Genomic DNA, 17,316 nt, shown 5'->3' on the forward strand with positions numbered 1-17,316 from the left:
TGGCTGACAGTTATTTTGACGTCACTATGTTAACTTAACAAACAACAGCGGGAGAGGGGAGCGCGTGCAAAGGGGATTTGTTTTATCGTATAAGCCGTCGGAGTGATCTTACCGTACGCGATACGCCAGGATAAGCATTCCAAGTAAAGGTATGGATTCCTGTTAAGATATATTAATAAAAAATTTGCTAGAGACATTCTAGCACCTTGCATTTAACCTCGCAGGTATCCAATCCCGTAATCTCTTATTAATACAAATGAATCTCTATACGCTATTTGGATACGGACCTAATGTTTTATTAATTTACATCGTCCGAACCATTTGCGTATTATAAGAACCTGTAGAAGACAATGAAGGAAACATTTAATTCTTTGAATTACGTCTTCGTGTGTGTTAAACGGCCATTTCGAATCATAACGCGAATTCATCGGACGTCATTATAACGTCTCTCTACGTGTCGAAAGCACCATTTAATAACTATTTAACAACGTGCATAATACTTTCCTTGTATCGGGATAATAAAGGAACAGAAATTTGAAAACAACCACCTCCGGAGACCGTGTTTTTCGGTTGGAGGGGGAGCGGGAATCAAATTGTCTTCGTGAAGATCTCTTTTTTTGCGGCTAAAATAATCAACTATTAAACGCATTATGTATTCAACTCACGCGGTCACCGACGACGATTTCAAACTACGAATTTGGGAACTAATTTCGAAATGTTTAAACTGTAATTTGAAGCTGTCAGCGCTGGTGACGGGGGCGTCAACCGAAATTTGATTATCGGAACGTTATTATTCCAGCGAGATTTTTTCACCCTTAATCGCTCCTTCGGCGCCAGTCACCTTTTCAGCTTTCGATTCTCGGTACCTTCGATAGTTTAAAGAAATTGGAAAAAATATATATTTAATTAAATATCCATTATACGGCGAAAAAGGTGGAATATATCGCTTTTCCGAGTACGGGTAACCTTTGCCGAAGGGGTGCACTTGCGTTTTAATTGTTGTTCGATATTTCACCAAAATTAGTCCCACGCGCGATTTCACGCTGTTATAAAATTTTCGTGGGTACCGATTGGCTCACGGTTAAGCTTAAAAAAGGTCTAATAATTTTTCTTACGAGCGCTAAATGCACGGAATTTTGAAACAGTATTCTCGGACCGCGCGTAGGGTGGGCAGAAAAAAAGCAAAAATGTAATTGCTAACCTAAATTGTAACACAATAATATTTTCTTGTTTAAAATAATAAAAAAAAAGCTCTTCGCGGTTATGGGTTAAAACTAGAGTCGGGGCTAGAATACAGAGAAAGCTCGCGTTGGGGAATATATTAAGAGTGTTGTACCTAGAAATGTAAACCAAAAACTCTTCCACGGGCTCCTCTAGTTCGCAATATCATCTTTAATCCTAAATAGAACGCCAGCTTTGTTCCATTAATATCCAAGGTTACATTTACATTTGTTACGTCACTTGTAGACTAAATAACGTTTAGTTTTGTCTCGTTTCTTTTTTTCCTATTACAAAACTTGTTGTCATAATATTGTAGCTTTTTGCGAGGGGTTTTCTATTTTATAGAACAAATTTATAATTATGTTTATTGCTTCTTTTCAAAACTTAGAGGTAGGGGAGGATTAACTTTTATTCAATAGATAAAGCTCCCAAAATTATTCGTAAAACGTTTTGATCAAGTAATTTATATTTCTGTATTATCCGATTACTTTTTTGATAAATTTGTAAAATTAATCGGAAAATCTACGGTTTTTTCGATAAAAAGCTCATATTTTACGAATAATACATGTTTTTTAATCATTTTCCGAAATATTAACCGGTAAAATTCTTTTTTTACATTTTTTTCCCTAAAAAAATTAATCTAAACATGGATAATGATTAACCGTCCCCGACCTTTATCAAAACTGATGGTTTAGCGATTTTTAAATAAAGAGTAACACTTTCAATTAGCTATTTTTTTTAATCATTGATTTGCATTACGCAATTTTGGGGGTCAAAGAATAGTTTCGAAAATGTTTTTTCACCAATTTGAAGAAAATCAAAATTGTGGAAAGATTTAATAAGCTCCAAAAATGTCTCGAATTTGGAGAAGATCGAAATTGTGGAAAGATTTAATAAGCTCCAAAAATGTCTCGAATTTGGAGAAGATCGAAATTGTGGAAAGATTTAATAAGCTCCAAAAATGTCTCGAATCTGGAGAAGATCGAAATTGTGGAAAGATTTAATAAGCTCCAAAAATGTCTCGAATTTGGAGAAGATCGAAATTGTGGAAAGATTTAATAAGCTCCAAAAATGTCTCGAATCTGGAGAAGATCGAAATTGTGGAAAGATTTAATAAGCTCCAAAAATGTCTCGAATCTGGAGAAGATTGAAATTGTGGAAAGATTTAATAAGCTCCAAAAATGTCTCGAATCTGGAGAAGATTGAAATTGTGGAAAGATTTAATAAGCTCCAAAAATGTCTCGAATCTGGAGAAGATCGAAATTGTGGAAAGATTTAATAAGCTCCAAAAATGTCTCGAATCTGGAGAAGATCGAAATTGTGGAAAGATTTAATAAGCTCCAAAAATGTCTCGAATCTGGAGAAGATCGAAATTGTGGAAAGATTTAATAAGCTCCAAAAATGTCTCGAATCTGGAGAAGATTGAAATTGTGGAAAGATTTAATAAGCTCCAAAAATGTCTCGAATCTGGAGAAGATCGAAATTGTGGAAAGATTTAATAAGCTCCAAAAATGTTTCGAATCTGGAGAAGATCGAAATTGTGGAAAGATTTAATAAGCTCCAAAAATGTCTCGAATCTGGAGAAGATTGAAATTGTGGAAAGATTCAATAAGCTCCAAAAATGTCTCGAATTTGGAGAAGATCGAAATTGTGGAAAGATTTAATAAGCTCCAAAAATGTCTCGAATTTGGAGAAGATCGAAATTGTGGAAAGATTTAATAAGCTCCAAAAATGTCTCGAATTTGGAGAAGATCGAAATTGTGGAAAGATTTAATAAGCTCCAAAAATGTCTCGAATTTGGAGAAGATCGAAATTGTGGAAAGATTTAATAAGCTCCAAAAATGTCTCGAATTTGGAGAAGATCGAAATTGTGGAAAGATTTAATAAGCTCCAAAAATGTCTCGAATCTGGAGAAGATCGAAATTGTGGAAAGATTTAATAAGCTCCAAAAATGTCTCGAATCTGGAGAAGATTGAAATTGTGGAAAGATTCAATAAGCTCCAAAAATGTCTCGAATCTGGAGAAGATCGAAATTGTGGAAAGATTTAATAAGCTCCAAAAATGTCTCGAATTTGGAGAAGATCGAAATTGTGGAAAGATTTAATAAGCTCCAAAAATGTCTCGAATTTGGAGAAGATCGAAATTGTGGAAAGATTTAATAAGCTCCAAAAATGTCTCGAATCTGGAGAAGATCGAAATTGTGGAAAGATTTAATAAGCTCCAAAAATGTCTCGAATCTGGAGAAGATTGAAATTGTGGAAAGATTCAATAAGCTCCAAAAATGTCTCGAATCTGGAGAAGATCGAAATTGTGGAAAGATTTAATAAGCTCCAAAAATGTCTCGAATTTGGAGAAGATCGAAATTGTGGAAAGATTTAATAAGCTCCAAAAATGTCTCGAATTTGGAGAAGATCGAAATTGTGGAAAGATTTAATAAGCTCCAAAAATGTCTCGAATTTGGAGAAGATCGAAATTGTGGAAAGATTTAATAAGCTCCAAAAATGTCTCGAATCTGGAGAAGATCGAAATTGTGGAAAGACTTACTAACAATTAGGCTCGGAAATGATTTGTATAATCCAAATATCCTCGAAAGTCTTTGGTTAATAATGGATTAGTTATTCATTTAGTTACCGAAATTCGAAATTATTCAAATTTAAGAATATTAATTTTCAAGAATTTGTTTTTCTGTTTTTATTATATGAATATGTATATCCATAAAATCACCATCAAAGTCAAAAAAGAGCTACCTCCACTATAGACTTATTACCGGTTTGTTCGTTATACTGCCAAAGCCGCCTCAAAGGTCTATATCAAACAATTTTTTTTATTTGATTATCTATCAATTGGGTAGGCCACCCAAGGAGGAAATCACTAAATATATATAAAAAAGCAATTAAATAACTAGAAAAAATTTACGTAAAAAAAACGGAAATCCGAAATGTAAGAGTTCAAATATTTTCAAACTGACCTTCGGGGGCAGTATCTTTAACAAGGAGACATCCCGAAGTGTAATCCACCGATTATGTTCAAACTCGAGGGATTTGTAGACATTCATATTACAGAAAATATTAAATTTTCCCATTGAAAATAACATTGGATTTTGACCTCAAATTGATCAAAAGATGATCAATTTGGATGTTTTTATTTTATTTTTTTTTTTTTTGGCATTTTCCAAATTTTGAAATTTGTAAAATTTTTAAACAGGGGGTCCTAGGAATCGGTCAGAATCCCATGTTATTTTCAATGGGAAAATTTCCATTTGTTGTTGTCATAACCATTTTTCGTTGCCATGGCAAAACGGTTGCCCATTGAATAAATTCCTTTTAGGATTTTTCAAGTTACATGAAGGTCTACCAATCCCCCGAGTTTGAACAAAATCGGTGGGTTACACTTCGGGATGTCTCCTTGTAAGCGAAATCTTTACGCTACCTCTGATTTGCCGTAACCAGATGCGAATTAAATGTACTGCCTATTAACAAACTACTACGACAGGGTTGCCTATATTGTTTTATTTAAAATGGCGGCGTCCACGTTTTCGCGTGAAACAAGTCTTTAGCTTCCCGGTTTGTTTGAATAAGTTCGGGTTGTTCTGATAAAATCGATAAAAAGAATAGATATAGGCCGCGTCCGGGAATGGCAATACGTGGCTAAACCCACGTCGCAGATATCTTCGTGGCCGCTATTTGTTTTTGGTGCTTTTGGGTAAGCGTGATAGACGTTTTATGAAATATATCATTTTTCCCGGTATTTAGTAGGAACTTAAGTATTGACTGCTAAAAAAACTAGCCACGCTTGAAGCCAGGGGAAGTTAAAGCCAAAAAAATCCCAGTTCATTTTCGTTATTTCCTCCACACTTTCACTCTCTATCGCGGTTTGAATTATAAAAAAAAAAAACCCCTCTTCGTCGGAATGAATATCGCGTTGTTGGTGGTGGGAAATCCCTGTTTTCCAGCGCATAATTGGCCCGTTATAATAACGTCTGCACTTTGCGTGTTTTCACCCAAAATTCGACCTCGTTTTTAGTAATGACCCAATTTCGTTTTTTTTTTTAATATTATTTATTCGTCGTTCAACAAGGACGAGCCGCTAGTCTGACGGAATTTACGTAATAATTTACACGACTCTGTTTGGCACCTCGCCAACGCGTCTCCCTTTAATCTCTCTGGCTGGCTGTCTCCCTCTTAATTGTTTTTGTAGAAATTATATTTTGTAATTTTCTTTTCGTGTCGGAAATATATCCGTACGTGTCGTTCAACTATTATTTCGGATTGTCGAATTGTTTTACGTTATGTGGAATCAGATTTAATATAGGAGCTTAAAAAAACGTTGTGCGGACGTTTATAAACAAGTTTCTTCTTTTAATATTAATTTTGAACTGAATGAAATCAAAAATTAAACTTAGAATAAAGGTTTCTGACTGGCCACAAATATATAGAATTGAAGGAAAGTTGGCCCTAATTTTAAAACCACGTAACCCCTCGCCCCTTTTGGCATAGTTTAATTCCGAATAATAATAATAATAATAATAATCAACAAGGCACTACCTTAAAGCTGGTTTCACACTCGACGGAAAATTAGCAGCGTAAAGTTGGACGTTAGCGGTATATCGAATGGGAATCAATTTTCAGCTCGGCGTTTATTATCGTCTTTCCGGCATATTTTCCGTCGAGTGTGAAACCAGCTTAAGCCTAAGTCATAAAGCGACTTTTTAAAAGCGTTTAATTCGGGTGGCTGGGTTACAATGCGTAGGAGGGTGGTGGCAAGCTCTGAATGCCACGCGATCCAATAGCTCCCTACACTAACTGTTACCGTTAACCTCTACAAATTTTTATGGACCGGGAAACCGAAGAGCTCGGGGAAAAATCCCTTAAACCAGGGGGGGGGGGAGATAACTTGCAATCTCTACGCTGAAGCAGTATTTCCGAGCTTTCACCCAGTGCCACCTAGGAGCAACAAACACAGCAACCCACACAAGGAGAACGCAACACGTCAAAAGTCGTATATTTTATCGGGTACAATATTCATTGGTTAGACGCTTAAGCGTCTGCTGCCGTCGGAAGGGGAAAATACGGAAATTGTCTTCCCCCCCCCCCGCCCGTAAAACGTTCAGCGTAAAGGTTCGTCCAATGAAATTTGTACACAACACTGCCTTAGCGTGTTTAAAGGCTAGCTGCGTTGTCCTTGTGTTTGTTGCTCCTATGTACCACAAGCTGGAATCGACCCCGGCTCCTCTTGCTGCGAGGCGAAGGTGTTAACCACTCCGCCACCCTACTGGTGAACTCACCTCGGCGAATCAGAAGATGTTATGACATAATTAAGGGAAGCGAGTATTCACAAGACTGGCTTTAATAATTTATCTGTAGCTGGTAGGCTTCAACCAACTTCAGGCTACCCTAGGCGCACCCAGGCCCATCTCTCATTGGGCTAGGTACTGTAGGGTGGTCCTTATTTGGTTTATTTCTTAACTATCGCAGTCTTATAAATTTGTTCCAATGTATGAAAATATAATTCATAAGAAATTTGGGATAAATTGAGCAAAATTTCGAGGTAGCTCAATAACCTTGAAAACTCCCTATATCTTTGTATTAGAATTAACGGTGATTCTTTTAATTTTTATCCATATTTTACGAGTTAGTTACGGATTACGCTTACTCGATCTAAAAAATCAACCACTCTGTGTTGTTCCAACTGCCTAACGTTCTATTGGAAATTCCCTTTATTTAGCAATCGAACAAACGTTAATTTTTCATATTTCGCGAGTTAGTTACGGGTTATGGCTACTTTATCTAAAACTGAAATATTCCAAGTAGTGTATTATATAACCAATTGACCTCGTTTCAAACTACTTTAGAAATGGATCCAATGGACTTTCCATTTTCAGTAATAGTACACAAAGCAGTTGGAATTCAGATAATCTAACGACATATTCAACAACAGAGTGGTTGATAGAGAATTTTCAAGCTCATTGAGCTACCTCTAAATATTGTTCAATTTACCCCAAATTTCTTACGAATTATGTTTTCAAACATTGGAACAAATTTAGAGGGTAGGGCTAAGCCCTAAGGCGCCGCGCTCCGAAGGGGTGCTGTCTGGCCTTTTATATTTATCTATAATCTATAATGGTTAAGTATTTGATCAGACAATTGATAGCAAAAGTGTCGAAAACATTTAACGATAAACATTGTAATCTAGATTGACCTACTGCGGAAAACCACAAACTAGGCTTAGCTGAAAGTGAAATATTTTAGGTTATAAATTCGAAAACGATATTCATCCTAAACCTCAAGCATTTCTTCCATCATTCGAAATAACGTGTGCGGGGGAAAAAAATTGTAACATCAGCGATTTGTCCTCGACGCTATACCAACCCACGAACTAAAATACATTGTGATTTCAAGTAGTTAGTCTGGTGTCGCCGCTTTGAATTTTCTGGGGTACCCCCGGCGATTCGTCATGTTCGAAAAATGAAGCGGGATAACGGCGCTTTTAACCGCAAACTCGACGTCGTTGCTTCGCGTTGTTATAGTTTTAAGGTTTCGGTGATGTCGGTTCCGCTGGTAATGATTCTCTTTTCCTTTCCCGCCCACAACTACTTCTTTAATAGTTTTAATATCTTGGGCGCTTCCTCCGCAATTAACGCGATCCGGTCCGTAAATACCAAAACCTACACTCCCCATAGTGCTTTCTTTAACGCGCGGGAGGCCAAAGTCGTGCTCTGGAAGCTCGCGTCCAACCCTAAAACTAAGAACACAATACGTCGAATTTAAACGAGGCTAACGTACATAATGCCCCCCCGACGGGGAGGTCAGAAACCATCACGTCATACGCTTTTCTTACTTCACGAGGCTTACGGTAATTCCGAAGGTGTCCGAAAGAGGGCAGCGCGCGCCCATTCTTAGAGGGTACAAAAAATGAATTTGGTGACGACACGAACGACTTATTTGAACGTGACAGGTATTTAGGAAGCGTCAATAATAGCCGAGTGTTCGGCTTATGAGGGTGGCCGTGTAAAAGGGCAGCGCGCGCCCATATTTGGAAGAAAATATTGGTGACGACATTAAGGTCATACGTTTCGGTATTTATAGGAAGTGTTTAACGCGTAAGGAAATAGACGAGATATTAGCGTTTTTCCGTTAAAGTAATAATTAGGCTGACGTCGCGCGGCCCTCCCAGCCGCGACTACCCGAAAAAGGTCGTTTAACCCCAAACGTTTTATCTCTAAAATCGCTTTTCAACAGGTTTTCGTATCAATTCGCCGAACGAAAGAAAATTTAAACCCAGTTTTATATCGAAATACGTCATCCGACCCTCTTGACTCCCGCGTACGTGCAACCCCAAAATCCAGTCTACTTTGACTGCGAATATTTGGCGCATCCTTGGAAATGTTTCGGCGCAATTCGGCCAATTGAGTCGAGTGATTTTCAAAAGATTTGTAAAATATCAGTAGCTTTAGGTGGTTATTGTCGCGGAATGCACTGACTTTTGAGTGACATCTTCAGATGGGGTCAACAGTATAGCGTCAAGGCAGCACTTCTATCAATTAGATTTTTCAGTTTATATAGAGACAACGCGAGAAGCTCATTAGCTTCTGGATTTTTGCCCGCTTAGCAGACAATTTGCGATTTTTAAAGCACAAAGATGCGTCTCCTTATCGGACGATTTGCCATTTCCAAAGCAGAAAGTATTTGCTTAGCAGACAATTTGTCATTTCCAAAGCAGAAAGTATTTGCTTAGCAGACAATTTGTCATTTCCAAAGCAGAAAGTATTTTCTTAGCAGACAATTTGTCATTTCCAAAGCAGAAAGTATTTTCTTAGCAGACAATTTGTCATTTCCAAAGCAGAAAGTATTTTCTTAGCAGACAATTTGTCATTTCCAAAGCAGAAAGTGTTTTCTTATCATACGATTTTCTTTTCTAAATCACAAAGCGTTTGCTTATCAGCTTACCCGCCTCCATATAAATTGGAAAGGCTAATTCTATATGACTTCTATTAAGCTTCAAAACGCTACGTGAGCGTCAAATTTCGAGAGTTGCAAATTTCAGTAAAAACACTTAAAAACCCAGTGTGTTCAGTCCTTCCAGTAACCTTCCCGCAAACTCTGCCGTGCAAAGCACAAAAGCATTAACGACCAAATTTTCGATTTACAGATTTTGGTTTTATTTCTCCTTATTTTATACGGTAAATTCAATTTTGAACTAATTTTCGAATTTAAAATTTTTGTTCTTAGAGAAATGACTTGTTGCAAAACGCATTATTTTAGGTTTTTGCATTATTTTCAAGCCAAAAACGCATTAATGTGATTATTTTCTTTAAAAGTCAAATCAAAACGCATTTTTTTCGCGTTTTAAGACATGGTTTTAATGATATTTCTGAAATATCGTTTGGTCTGTAAATTGTTTAGTACCAGAATAGAATTTGAGTTGAAAAATCCAAGTCTACTATATAAACTTGAAAGAAGTAAGTTGGGGTATCTTAATGCAAAGAAAGTTTGAATTTCGCGGGTTTTCTTCATATTTTGGTTTTGGTCGTTAATGCTTTTGTGCTTTGCACGGCAGAAATTTACTGTCCATTGAGACACAGTTGAAACGGGACCTCTAGCGACATCTATCTATCTATATATAAATAACCACAATTTAATTCGAATTGAGCAACATTTTATAGGCGGATCATCGCGATTTTAAAGCGATTTTAGGGTGGGAGTATACGCATTGTGATGCCCAACCGTGCGTGAAATGTTTTATCCGGAATTTTTGTTTGATCTTGAACTATTAAATGAAAAAATTCCGTTCTTCTGGAATCCCCAATCTGACTGACTGTCTGAATGTCGTCATGAACTTCCTATTTCTTTCTCCTCGGCTTCCGGTGCCTGGCAGGGATCATCATGACGTAGAGCGATTTCACTCCCCCGCGAGCGATATTATTTATATTTCATTTATTTGAACTTTAGCGCGATATCTGCGAGTCGGATATTCTTCATAAAGACCGAGGAATTCGGAAATACGTAGGAACTTTTTCCATGTAATTTGGGGAACATAAAATTAATAAATATTTCGTTAAAAGCGTTTTCAACCGACGTTAAGTAATTTAGAGAAAACGGGACTTTAAACTTTGTCCTCAGTAGTGATTCTTCTACGTAGTAACGTAGGTGATCTGGTAGATAATCTCCTATTTGTTGGCGCAAAATACACATTTTTGCTCACTCTAAATAAATAAGAAGCTAGTGTTTATTAATAGTTAACCGGCGTTAATTTTAACTTTGGTAAACGTAAATGTTTTTCGGTAAGCCTTGGCCTTAAGTGAAAATAAGTTGTCGAATTTCTGAGGCGTTGGTTTCCGTAGTTGTTAAGGATTATTAACACTAGCTAACTTTTTTAATGGTATTTAAATTAAATAATAATTTACGTATACATCCCTTTGACTAAAACAAACTAAATGATTAATATTAACTTACTTTATTTATGTAAATTAACAATTTGTAGCAATTGAGGTATTTTTGTAAGAATTAAGAGTAATTGCCTTAACTGATTAACCTAAAAAATCTCGCAAACCAGTGGCGTAGGAAAGGGGGGTACAGGGGTACAATGTACCCCCTTGAAATTTTAAAGGAGCGCCAAATTGTTTTAGTAAGGGCGCAAAAAGCCTGCCGATGAGGGGGGCGCCAAATTTAGCATCCAAGCTGTACCCCTCTTAATCCAAAACGTTCCTACGCGCCTGTCGCAAACGTTTCTAAAATGCAACGTGTTTTACGAACAAAGTTGTTGGTTCGTGGGAATTAACCTCTATACCTTTCACAGTTTATTTAGGACATAATGTAGGAACGTAACTTGTGCCAGTTAGCCCTAGCTTTTGTTAAACCTGGAGTCGGAAAGGTTAAATTAGATGATACCTTAAAAACAAACACATGCCTTTAAATGTTTTTGTGAAATTCTGCTTAACGACAGGTCAGTAATACACCAATATTCGTAGCAATTTCGATGACGTCTTGGCTATTTTTAAAAATAGACTTGAAAAACGAGCATCAACGCATTTTTCTTAATAGTTCTTAATAACCGCATTCGCCCCATCTTAAAATCCATCCCTCCAACATCTTCCCCCGTCTTGCGTCATAAAAATATTGGGACATTAATAAAAATCTGACACCTCCCCCTTCCCTCGTTTCTTGGATCTCTGGAAATAAACGGCTTATTATCGCCTTTTCTCTGGCGCGCGCCACTGGTCAATTGGACATCGTGGTCGGTTAAGAGACTCGTTAATAAACTGACGGGGTACCAGAGGGACGGGAGGAGGACAGTCCTTGTCCGTTCATCTCCTATTATGGTTAAAGGCTCATCTCGGGACTCGGAAGCGATAGCGACTAACTCATTATTTTAATTGTTAATTCGGCAGCCAGCCTTCCGAGACCCTTTCGCTCGAAAATGACGCCGTTAGTTTTTCTTCGAGACGTTCTGAGTCTTCAAGAACATTAAAAAAAAGGAAATGGGTGGTTGGGAACTGCTCGGTGCTAGCCTGCATCGTTAATAGACTATTTGGCGAGAAGAAAGTAGATGATATACGAAGCAGCTTCCTGACCTATTTGGAAGAAATAACGAATGAGTGTTATTATGTGAGAATAGGAAATTAGAAATTTACTTACGGACGAATACCAAGTTAAAACGTTTTTGTTTTTTCATTTGCTAGTATTTTTGTTTATTTTGAAAGGATTTTGGTGGTATAAATGAATAATGTAATATAATAATTTATAATATAATACATAAAATATATATAATAAAATACAAAATTCATAAAATAAAGTATATAATAAATACAAAGTAAACAAGATAAAGTATATAATAAATACAAAGTAAACAAAATAAAGTAGAATAAAACAGAATAAAGCACGTGTTTCATAAAATAGAATAAAAAACGTGTTTCATAAAATAGAATAAAAAACGTGTTTCATAAAATAGAATAAAAAACGTGTTTCATAAAATAGAAAAAATTAAGAAAAATATACACGTATTTTATCCTATTTTATTATGTATTTTATCCTATTTTATTTTGTATTTGATCCTATTTTATTATGTATTTGATCCTAATTTATTTTGTATTTAATCCTAATTTATTTTGTATTTGATCCTATTTTATTTTGTATTTGATCCTATTTTATTTTGTATTTGATCCTATTTTATTATGTATTTTATTATATTTTATTATTTTATTAATTAACTAATAAAATAGGATAAAATACATAATAAAATAGGATAAAATGCATAATAAAATAGGATAAAATGCATAATAAAATAGGATAAAATGCATAATAAAATAGGATAAAATGCATAATAAAATAGGATAAAATACAACTAATATTTAAAAAATACCAATGATAATAGGACTAATAAAAAATAACAATAAAACCATTTAAGTTCAAACGAAACAATTTCGAGTGAGACTCCACCTTTATTACTATCGCGAGAAAAAGCTGCTAAAAACCCTTTTGCAACACGATCCGGTCGACGTCACTAATTCCAAAGTATTGTTATATAAGCCGCCGAGAAAGGCTGGGGCGTATGGTCTGAAGCGTCCTTAGAAGGATGACCTTCTAGCGCGTACTTGGAGAGAGCGCGGCAAACGCCTTCGAGATTTGGAACAAAATATTCGGGTGTGACGTAAACTGCTCCGGAAGATAAATTTATAAGGGTAAAATCCAGACGGACCGCATTATAACAAATAATTATATCTTAAAAACCATATTAAATGAAAAGTAAGTAGAAAGGGTAGGCACGTTGTCACGCCTATAATCAGCACCTGTGGAGGGGTGCGGGGGCATTGCGACACGGTGGGTAAAAAAACTACGGTTATAAAAAAACGAATGCCTTAACAATGACTCGGATCGGCATGTGCTGTTCTGCACGCGCCGAAATTCTTATCATACCCGCCAATTTCACTCTTACCTTTTTCGATATCTGTTTGATTTCATTTGTACCTGGAGGGGATTATCGGATTTTCGCAATACGAACGATAGGTGGCGCGTCTGGGCACGTTCCATTGCCATTGGCCTATTTAAATTGCCGCCGCTGTTTGTTACGATTCGTGTCACCCCTTTTCAGAATCCATTTTTCTCAGCCCTTTTTTTTAGCGCGGCGCGTCGTAGCTGCGCCGGATTTATAGTTTGATCAAGGGATACATTTTGTAAATTTCGTTGTGGTTGACATCGTTGTCAAAGGTAGAGCGGCCCTTATATAACTGGAAACTGGTTCCCAGGGTATAGAGAGAGAGAGAGAGAGAGTATATACCCGGCCACCTGAATTAAAGGCTTTAAAAGTCGCTCGAAAACTTAGGCCTAAGGTGATGCCTTGGGTATTAGCCTAGCTGATTATTATACAGGGTGTTTCAAAAGGTTATGCCAAAATTTTAAGGAGTTGTAGGGGGGTGAGTTGAGAAGTATGCCTGTTTTTTCACCAATTTTCCTACGATGAGTTCAAAGAGTGCCAGAGAACTTCAAAGAGTGGCCTACTAGCCCCCGGAAGTAGGCTGCAACGAGCAAAAACCAAGCAGCAGGGACTTTAAATACTGTTTAGGTTTACTTTTTTACGCTGGTTACCTCGATTTGTTTACCAAGTCCTTTTTTACCTATCACACGAACCCAAACCTTAGTGTTCGCATTTCCCTGCGGTTTCGTTTGGCGCTTGTTGCAGCCTACTTCCAGTGGCTAGTAGGCCACAATTTGAAGCTCTGGCGCTCTTTTAACAATTCGTAGGAAAATGGGAAAAATAAAAACAGGCATACTTCGCAACTCACAACCTACAACTCCTTTAAATTTTTGCATAACTATTTAAAACACCCTGTATAGTGCTTCTTCGTGGCCTGTTCTAGGAATTTGGAGACCTCTATCTAGAGGAGCTGGATCGCAATTTTATAATTTAAATAATATTAATTTCAAATTAATTACTAAATTATTAAAATATTATTACCGCGCTTTGATAGCTATACTCTATTTAAGCGCCGGACTATATTTTGTCTTTTGGCAAACTTGTTTTATTTAGAGTGACACTTTCGCGCGTTTCATGTTTTATTGATTTTATTTCCTTTACGGAAGTAATTCGCTAAAGCACCGTAATTTAACGGGAAATTCTCGAATGCTTTGGAACGTCTGGGATGCAGCTTTGAAGCCTAGACGTTGCCGTTCTTAACGTCGCGTCCTTAACCTCTCTGCCAGAGTGGAATTCTGAACCACTTTCCGATACCCCTTTTTTGCAATTAATTAGCCGCGGTTTCAAGTAATTTTGAAACAAATTATACGTGTATGAGATTTTACCACTCTTAACTCCTTAAGATTTTAATTGTTAACTAGTTAGTGCAGTAATGCGCAAATAATAATTAAAATGTTAGGTTTGGTATATACTTTTTTCGTTAAAATTTGTAAATGTTTTTAGGTAGTGTAGTAATGCGGGAATTTGTTTGATGCAAAAATAATAATAAAAGTCAAATTTATTAAAATTTTACTTTTGATATTTTATTTTATAATTTTAACGTTAAAATTGTAACCATTCAAATAATATATTGTCTCGAAATATAATCAAATTTTCCCAATACTTAAACGGAGTTCCGTCTCTGTTATTGGCATAAATTCAATATAATAGAAAAGACCCTTTTTAAAAATATTTATTTTTGCTTCACTTTTGATATTTAAAAGGAAATTGGCTACAACGGAGTTTGAAAGTCTGCGCGTCTTTTGAAAATTTTGGCTCGCGGCGGGGTCTCTCTAGAAAACTCGTTCTTGAAAGAATTAACTTTGACTTTTAAAAAGAATAGCGTTATTTCTTTTAGCTAATATCTATCCTCGGCTGATTTCACCTCAGCGTGGCGAAGAAGAAGCCGGATTAGATTATTTATAGATTCAAACCTCGTTTTGCCAGACCCTGTCTGCTGCAGTTTTTAGATTACGTGCGTCCTATCACGACAGCGTACGAAACCTACGTTTTTGATATTTTGCGGTCGCTTTCAAAAGTATCGCGATTAAGCGCGTGACACCATATTTCCTAATGCCTCCGCTGAGCTTTCTAATTAAAAGCTTAAACGTAAACCGTGCTGTGTAATTCACACCTAATGTGTTAAAGCTATACTATTTTTAATGTTGGCGTAAACGTTTACGGAAAGAGATAAAAATCGGTTGATTTTGATCTTGATTCTTTGGCAACATCATCTTTGGCGAATCTCTATATTCACTGGGGTTGTTTGTAGGGAAATCTATTTTTCACGTGGAATATTTAAATTGTATATTGATTGACGTAGTGCTCGGCATTCGATTAATTTTTATCCTTGAATAAAATAAGCTCGGCGATATTTAAATAATATTTATTTAAATAACCAATAGTTGAATAAAAAAAATGTTTAAATAATCGAAAGTGAATAAGCCTATTATTTAAATAAATTAAACAATTATTTAAATAAATACCACTTTTATTCAAATAAATGCTTGGTTGCGTGAAAAACATAATTAAATAAGTTAAAATGATATTATTTTTACCAACGTTTTTTAAATAAATCGGAAAAATTGTGGATAATGAATAAACATTTCCGAGCACTAGATTAACGTGCTTAAAGATACATAAAATCGTTTGAAAAAGTCGGCCCAAATTTCACGTAGCTCCTCGCCCTTTAAGCTGGTTTTAAAACGCGTGTTTAATATCGTCGAACGTGCCAGATTTTGAAACTTTGTGAACGCAAACATTTAGGGTAAAGTTAAATACGCGACGAACCAAAATTCCAATTTAAATTGCATTGAAGAACTGATAATGGCTCTGACCACTCGGAAAATTTATCATTTTCGTTTTAAATTAAATTTTATTTGTGTGATAACAATACGCGTAGAACTATAACTATGTATATTGTAGCGCGTGTTAGTTGGAAAAAACCGCAAAGATTAAACTGTTGAACGCGAGATGTCGCCACTAGCTTGAAAGAAAGGCACCGCTTTTAGTGCGGCTATGTATTAGCTGATAATTTTATCCTTAGAGCACATGAAAATTAAATGCTTATCAACCTTTTATAAATTCTTTGATTCAATCATTTCCATAGCGCTGCACGAAATTTGAAATTCACAATGAAATAGGTCTAAATATGTATTAATATTGAAGACTTCAGAGTGCCTAGTCTTCGGTGTTAGTGTGGCCTTAGCTTGGGCTCTTATAAGGAGGTAAAATATAGAAGCTGATAAAGCGGTATATATAGGTGACCTTTCTATTTTAAAGGCCGACTTACATAGGTTTACTCGTCTTTCGCTGGAAGTTGGCTCGATGCGAGACACATGTGCTATGCGAGCAACCAGCCTCCAGTGAAAGACCGAGTAACTATGTAGTCGGCCTTTAAAACTAATTACCTCAGCGGCATTAAATGTTTTCCGTGGTTTTATTTCATTGTATAAAATGTAGATTTTTATAAATAAAGCCTAGTTATAATAACTATTATGTCAAAATTTGCAAAACCATGCCAAGAACAGAGTAGGTAATTTTCCAAGTCATTAAGACATTAGTAGAATTCGCCAAGCTATGGAAAATTATGTGGATGCGAAAATATTTCCACATTTGTACATTTATGGTCAATAAACGCGTAATTAAGGTGCGTTTCAGGGGTTTGTCTAAGTTGAAAGAATTTTATGCAAATTTACAGATAATCCATTACTAATTGTTTTTATATTACACGCTGGTTGATTTAATGTCGTCTACGTAACGTAAGAAGGTGAAAAACCCCGTGTCAATATTTCAAATTATAACGCAATTAGCGTCCCGGGGGTGATGCTAAGACGTTTTTTACCAGAAAAAGCCTGAACAATAAGAAAATATAAATAACGCCTCTGTATCATATTCCCTAAACCGGAATAAGACCGAACCGACGAAATTTCAAGAAGTCTTATTTTTTTTAATGTTTTTATGAGAATTTCGGTATCATAAAACGCAAAAATGAAAAAAAAAAAGATGCTTATAGCGAGAGGAGAGGTTTCCCCGGTTGCCGGAATACTCAAACTTTTCCACAACGAAAGTCTCCTATTCGGATTTCGCGTTCTTGGCGCTTCGACCAATCAGAGGGCCTGACGTAGTGGACGACGCCTCCTCGAC

This window comes from Leiobunum rupestre, chromosome 4 (genome assembly GCF_980474605.1).
Source record: "Leiobunum rupestre chromosome 4, qqLeiRupe1.1.hap1, whole genome shotgun sequence".
NCBI lineage: Eukaryota > Metazoa > Arthropoda > Arachnida > Opiliones > Sclerosomatidae > Leiobunum > Leiobunum rupestre.